We start from the raw sequence: 6777 nt of genomic DNA, 5'->3' as shown, positions 1-6777 counted from the left end.
ACTTTAGTTCTATTTGTTGTTGCAATTCTTTGATGGTTTTGGTATGCTTCTCTCTTTCATATCTTCTTTAATCAGCATTTTTTTTTATTTCAAAACCTGTGTTCAATACTTTTCAGCATTGAGTATCTCCTGTTTTAGCTGTCGTTGAAGGTGAGCTATGTAAAAATTTGCATACTAGTCTGAGCTTCCACCAATGGCATTAACAATGTTATTCCACCTCGTTTAAATTAAGGCTACAAAACCATATGTGATTGTGTCTACATTGGTATAGTCAATTTCATATCTGACCACTAGGATGTTGTATGGTACTGCCATTCATTTGGAAGTGTCAATGATCAGATCACTACTAATCGATTCTTTTTTAAGGCTTGAAGCCTATCTATAGTGAATTGTACTAGAGTGGTTATTGTTGTGGCATGTCTTGTACGATTGAACTAGAGCAATTTGCTCACAAATTTTTAGTTCTTCAGCTATAGTCTATGTAGTGGACAATTCAGGATTTTCCTCCCTCGATGTTCTTGCTATCTTCTTGGTTTTGGCAATAAGTTGATCCCATAATTATTTTGTTAGTTTTTGTTTCTTAGGAGCCTTTTTAGAAACGTCTAGTGCACTTTGCTCCAAAGCGTGCTCCGGGATGCTAATTCAGTTGGTTCTGTGGGTGCTGTCAAAGCTAAAGTTTGGATATTTTGGCCTTTTGGCCATGCTAATTTTAGATTGACTAATTTGACATCTCTCTCTCTCTCTCTCTCTCTCTCTCTCTCTCTCTCTCTCTCTCTCTCACTCTCACACACACACACACACACACACACACACACACACACATGTTGTTTATACGCAATTTAACTCCTAATGGTATATATGAGTGGCTTGTTGCCACTTCCTAGGTATATATAAGACTGGTGACTGGTCTCAGCAACTAGTATTGGCCTGGGAAAGATCTTGTGATTAATGGTTTAAATTCACTAGGTAACTTTTTAATGTGGAAAATTAGTGGGTGAATTCTTAATGTATGGTACCTAACACTTTAGAAGGAGTTAAGTGGGATAGTGGGGTTGAGTTGGCTGGCCTGACTTCATAAGTATAACCTTGTCTTCATCCGCATGATGACGCGATGGCACATTCTTGATGGCGTCAGCTCTCTCTCTCTCTCTCTCTCTCTCTCTCTCTCTCTCTCTCTCTCTCTCTCTCTCTCTCTCTCTCTCTCTCTCTCTCTCTCTCTGAGGCGGCACCAAAGGCTCTTCTCCCTCATGAAGATCGGAACCACCATACTGCTGTGGAGGGGATTTGGCTTCTGGCATTCTCCTCTATAAAAGGTGAGCTTCCTTGCTCACTTCTCATTGGTACCTATGTGCTTCTGTGGTGTGTTGTGTGTACTAGTGAAGGGTTGCCTGTACCTTTGGATTGTGAGGGTTTGCCAGCAAGGGTGTGTATTGTTACTGTGTTTGGCTCTATGGCAAAAGGAAAAGACAAGCAAGCTATTGTGGAGCTGGCTTCTCCGACTCAATCTCAGGTGACTTAAGATACTGCCATGGAACTACTGTCCAAGCTTCATGGATGTGTTGTGATTCACTTTTGATATGATAATAGAACTCATGCATGTCCCAAGTCGAAGTATGAATGTTATGTTGCTATGTCATAACTAGCTTGCTTATGGTTGGCAACTTCCATTGGCCCTTGTATCTGCGGCACTGGTTTTTACTCTCCTTTCGAGCTCAAGGACTTCTTTCAGTATATGTCTACTGACCTGTCATAGGCGTGCATACTAGCAGTGAAACACATTGAAATGATGTATTCTTTCTTCAATGCAGGTTAATAGGTTTCCTTGAGACTTTTTATGGCTAAGACAGTAATGCCAGAAGTTTTTTTTATTAAAAAATCATCAATGAGGAGTGGTACTTTTGAGAGGTTTTAGAATAATCAGGTCTGATCTATCTTACCGAGGCAGTTGCCGCGGTTATTTTTTGATGAGGTGCCTCTGGGGTTTGTTATTTTACTTATAGGATTGAGCTTGCTTTTCTTGCTTAGATACGGTCATGAAACAAAGCTATGCATGTTGATTGTTGTGTGACAGATCTATGGCAAAGCTCTTGCACAGAATATAAGCCTGATGTTTTTATGACGGTCGGAATATTGACTACATTGGACCTTTCTGTAAACTTAAACATGAACTTATATCTAAGGATTGGGATTGAGCCTGGCACTTATAATTGGTCCTACCTTATAGCTGCTCATGTGGCCAAATATGGTTATGAATGGTTGGTTATATTTGAAGGAAAGTAACTATTTGTTGGATATGGTTCTTTTGGTGATACTAAAAGTTGTAACCTTAATTGGGTTTTGAATAGTGCCATTGCTGACCTATTAGACCTTACACGGTCGATGTCATTGATTTACTATGTTCCTTTGAAGCTCAATGACTTCCTTAAATAGAGGTCTCGTGACATATTATAAACACTTTATGTTTGAAATCTTTTCAGAAAGGTTAGTACGTCATCTTGGGCACTTCATGGTTAAAAATAGAGAGATTAGATGCATTGATAACATCAACAGGAAAAAGCCCTCTGACACAAGCTGGATTTGGTGAGTAATGACTTACTATAAGAAATTACGGACTTGGTCTGATCGTTGAGTCAACTACCATGGTTTATTTTTTTATAAAGTTACATTTGGGGCTTATTGCATCAATTTTATATTATTTAATGGGCCTTGGCGGCACACTCCCTTGGCCTCTGGGAACAACTGGGGGATTCTAGAATATCTCACCTCTATGTGTTTGTGATTAAGTGGAATTGAACATTCGTACTTGCTACTTTTTATGTGGTTTTTTCGTCTCCATCTAGGGGAGGTGTAGTACATACTTACTAACATTTTTTTGTGTTACAGGAGACTCCAAAGTATAGATTGATTGCACTTATAAACACTATTATTGACCCAAAAAAAAGCGGCAATTAATGCCAAACTTTGTAAAGTTAAGAAATAGGTATATGTGGCCCACGTCTGGGCTAAAAAGCCTCATAAAACTCGTCTTCGGCCTTATCTCACGAGAGCTTGCAAAGCTAAAGGGACTCAATGTTTTCCCTACAACCCTCTCTAAAAGAAACAAGCTCTGAATACATGTTGATATTAGCTTTACCTTTTCTTACTATTAGTCTTTGAAAGCAATCTAGTTGGGTAAAATCTATAACATGTGGGATACCCATGCATCACCTGCATACGGTGCCAATGCTAACTATATGTCGTGTTGTTTCCATGAGTGCAGGTGAGGGTTACCTTCTCAACTCTAATATTCAAAGTTCCTTGGCTTGAAGATGGCAGACTTATATATCTTCAAGCTCTTGATTCTCTCTTACTTGTGTATAAAGATTGTTCTGTATTATGAATGGAATTTGTACCACCTTTTCATTGACATAGTCTCGAGTGTCTTTTGTAATTTGTAAGGATTCTTTGGTGTATGTGTTATATTGTTATTGGAACACACACACACAGGTTGACAATAGGTTATCATGCACATGATTTTGAGAATTGTAGGTCGTTGGAAAAGGATGGACTTGCGTAGAATATGGACCACCACACAATTTTTGAAGGCTTTTTTATGCATCTACAACAAGGAGGACGACCCAACAGGGGCTCAACATATCTGTTTCAGTGTCATGCAAATTAACCAAAAGGCAACGCATGGAGGCCCTCTCCTTCCTCTAAATTTCAAGCTCCAATATAAAGAGTATAGATAATGGACTATTGATTAATAGTTCATAGCAATATCTATTGTGTACCAGGGTGCTCGAGATTGACTGGGTTTGTTGTAATCCTGTCTACAAAATTTTTCAACTATATCTAATGCACCTTGGAGGCCCCTACCACATGACATAAATAAAGGCCTATGTGTGTTGTGTGTGAGGAGGGAAGAGGGGGGGAGGGCAAGGCAATGCAAAAAAGAAAGAGAGTGGATTAGGTACCAAAAAGAGAGACTCTCTCTCTCTCTCTCTTCCATAGGACGAGCCACATACTCGTGAAATTTAATTTGAAGGTTAGGACACTCACAACAATTGGAACAAAAAACTTAGGTTTACTATAATCCCACTTACAAATTTCGAGGTTACTCTTTTTAAAATTTTGTTTTTAGCAACACACTCAATAGAATAGAGTGAGTTGTAATGAATTAGAAACTTAAACAATGTATCATCCCATATCATCCCAATGCTCCAAAAGAGCCATGGATGCAAATTTTTTATTTTTTATTTTTTGCAAAACTCACAAATTATGCGTGATAAATGTATTAAAACCAAAAAACTTACAAAGTGAGCCATGCTCACAAGGAGCCATGGCATCTAGGATAACCACAACAACATTTCAAAAAATCATGCTAGAATAGGGGAGGCCAACCCCAAACGACGGATGACAAGCATGGACTCAATAATATACTCTATAATCTATTGAAAGGGTGGGGTCCTTATCCCCCATCATCAGAAGAATCCTCACGTCGGGATGCCACCATATTGTTGCCTGTCACATGCAGAGAGACAACATGTCCAGAGATTATCTTCGACTACAACCAAGCATAAACTTTAGAAAACCAAGAAGAGCAAGCAAGGAAATAGAACCAACTAGTACACAATCCGAAAAGAGCAAGGGAAAGTCTAGGAGGCCACCACGGTCAGGAGATTGCCACTACCCATGCCGATGTTTGCAACATCACCCCCACATCAAATCAAGAATCAAAACCTTGAGAAGAGCCATCCACCATCCCCAAGAGAACAGTACCCAAAAGCACCAAAGCACAAGAGCCTGTCATTCAAAGCAACACATCGGTGAATCACCATAGTAGGATGTTATTGGTGAGCCAAGCAGAGCCGATATGTAGCTGAGGGCAAGAAATCCACACAATCTGAAGAGAGGGGAGCCTTGCCTCGTCAATCTCGAGTTGGCAACGTCACAAGCAAGAAGCAGAGCTTCCACCCCTGTAGCCCACCACGCCAAACCGAGATCCCATGAAACCGATTTCCATGTTTCCCCCAAAGATCTCTCCTATTGATAAAAAATTCAAAGGGAGGCCGCAAGTCTGCCTAACTCCATGGGCGGGGCTATTAGAGCCTCCTGCTCATCGAGGCACACCAAACACCTCAAGCGTTGACCTTTCCCCACCTCGCTAGCAGACCTACTTGCGCCAAGACACCCTTGGCTTGTTGCAGGCCACCTGAAGCTCCGCTCCCTGCTTATGTGTGCCTCATAGGCTACAAGAAACCAAACACGGGAGCCCTTGCAACAAAGATTTTTCTTGAACAAAGAAAATAGAGAAAAAGAATAACAATCCTTTTTTTGGGTAGCAACACGGGCATTTTCGCTTACATGTCACAAAGAATGTCCGTGAGCTCTATCAGGGTTGCTTGGCTACATTCCAACCCATGACCCAGGTCAAGGTTGACAAATGCTCAACCAACCAATCTAACCTTGACAAATGCTCAACCAACCAATCTAGCTCTGAACTTTAAAGGAATTCTTACCTTTAAGTTTAAATTTTTAAGCTCCATTTATATATAGTATAGAATGTTGTGATGTTTAGAGAGTCTACAAAGTGCACATAAGTTTAGTGCAAAAACCTTCAAATATAGTAAATTTGCCTCTAATTTTTTTGGAAAAAGCATATTATAGCCGATCGGTCACAAAACTCAATTAATTTGTTTCACAAATTCCAAAGCAAAAGAAGCAAGTTCGGCTATGGCCATCAACCCCTCCCTCCCTCCCTCCCTCCCTCGTCCCCCTTCCTCTGTAGATTGACTCCTCTACAAGATTGATGCAGGCCATCAATTGCAGCACCCCGTGTGCCTCCCTATTCATCCCATCCCTGTTGCAAGGATGCTAGTGATTTGAGTTCACTAAGCGGTGCAAAAAATATATATATTTCCCTCTATTTCTTGGCATCGGCCAACGTGCATGCCATATCTCTCTATGTATGTGCCATCTACTCTCGCTCTCTCTGTCTACAAGCTTGCATACAAGCGCGACGCCTCCCATCAGAAGCTGCCTAGGAGCTCTCAACCCATCTCTCCGCCCATACGTCTATCTCCACCGCCTTTGCCTCAACACACGGTCTCTCTCTCTCTTCTCTCTCTCTCTCTCTCTCTCTCTCTCTCTCTCTCTCTCCTCGAAGGATCGGGAGGATCTCTTGAGATTCCTCTTAATCAAGAAGCTCAAAAAGAATTTGGCAAACCTATTTAGTGTAATCCCATCTACAGTTTTGAAATTTATCTCTGTTTTTTTTTTTTGTGGCAAAACTCATAATGATGAGTAAAATATATTAACAAGAAGTATAAATTATAGCTTCACGTCATGCTCTTGCCAAGCCATGACATCTCCCATTGGCCAAAGATACATTGGCTGATAGGGGAGCCACCCTGCGTCACTATGAAGTACACCAGGGGAGAACTTAGCTAACCCAGTCATTATGGCATCAATTGCCCTAATCCATTTCTCAAATTTGCTTCGCTTCCCAAAGAGATTTTCCCTACTTTCTTGAATAATCTCTGTGAACCCAGCTGTTATCAAGGCATTCTCAAAGACCCAACTGTTCTTGGCCTTCCAAATGTGTTTGAAGTAGCAAAATATGACGATTTTTGTACTGACAAGAAGTGCTTGGCTCTTGAACACCTTTTCTCACAAAAAGAGATTGTTCTTGTAAAAACCTATCTACCAGGTCTGTTGGACCCATTTGCATACCTTCCCTGCTAGGTCGCAGATAGCCGAGAAATCCTTGAATAGGTGAGGGAGGTCCTCACTAAC

The sequence above is a fragment of the Adiantum capillus-veneris genome, chromosome 6 (genome assembly GCF_014529385.1).
Source record: "Adiantum capillus-veneris isolate H3 chromosome 6, ASM1452938v2, whole genome shotgun sequence".
Taxonomy (NCBI): domain Eukaryota; kingdom Viridiplantae; phylum Streptophyta; class Polypodiopsida; order Polypodiales; family Pteridaceae; genus Adiantum; species Adiantum capillus-veneris.
The sequence above is the reverse complement of the archived record's forward strand: the minus strand, read 5'-3'. Positions refer to the sequence as shown.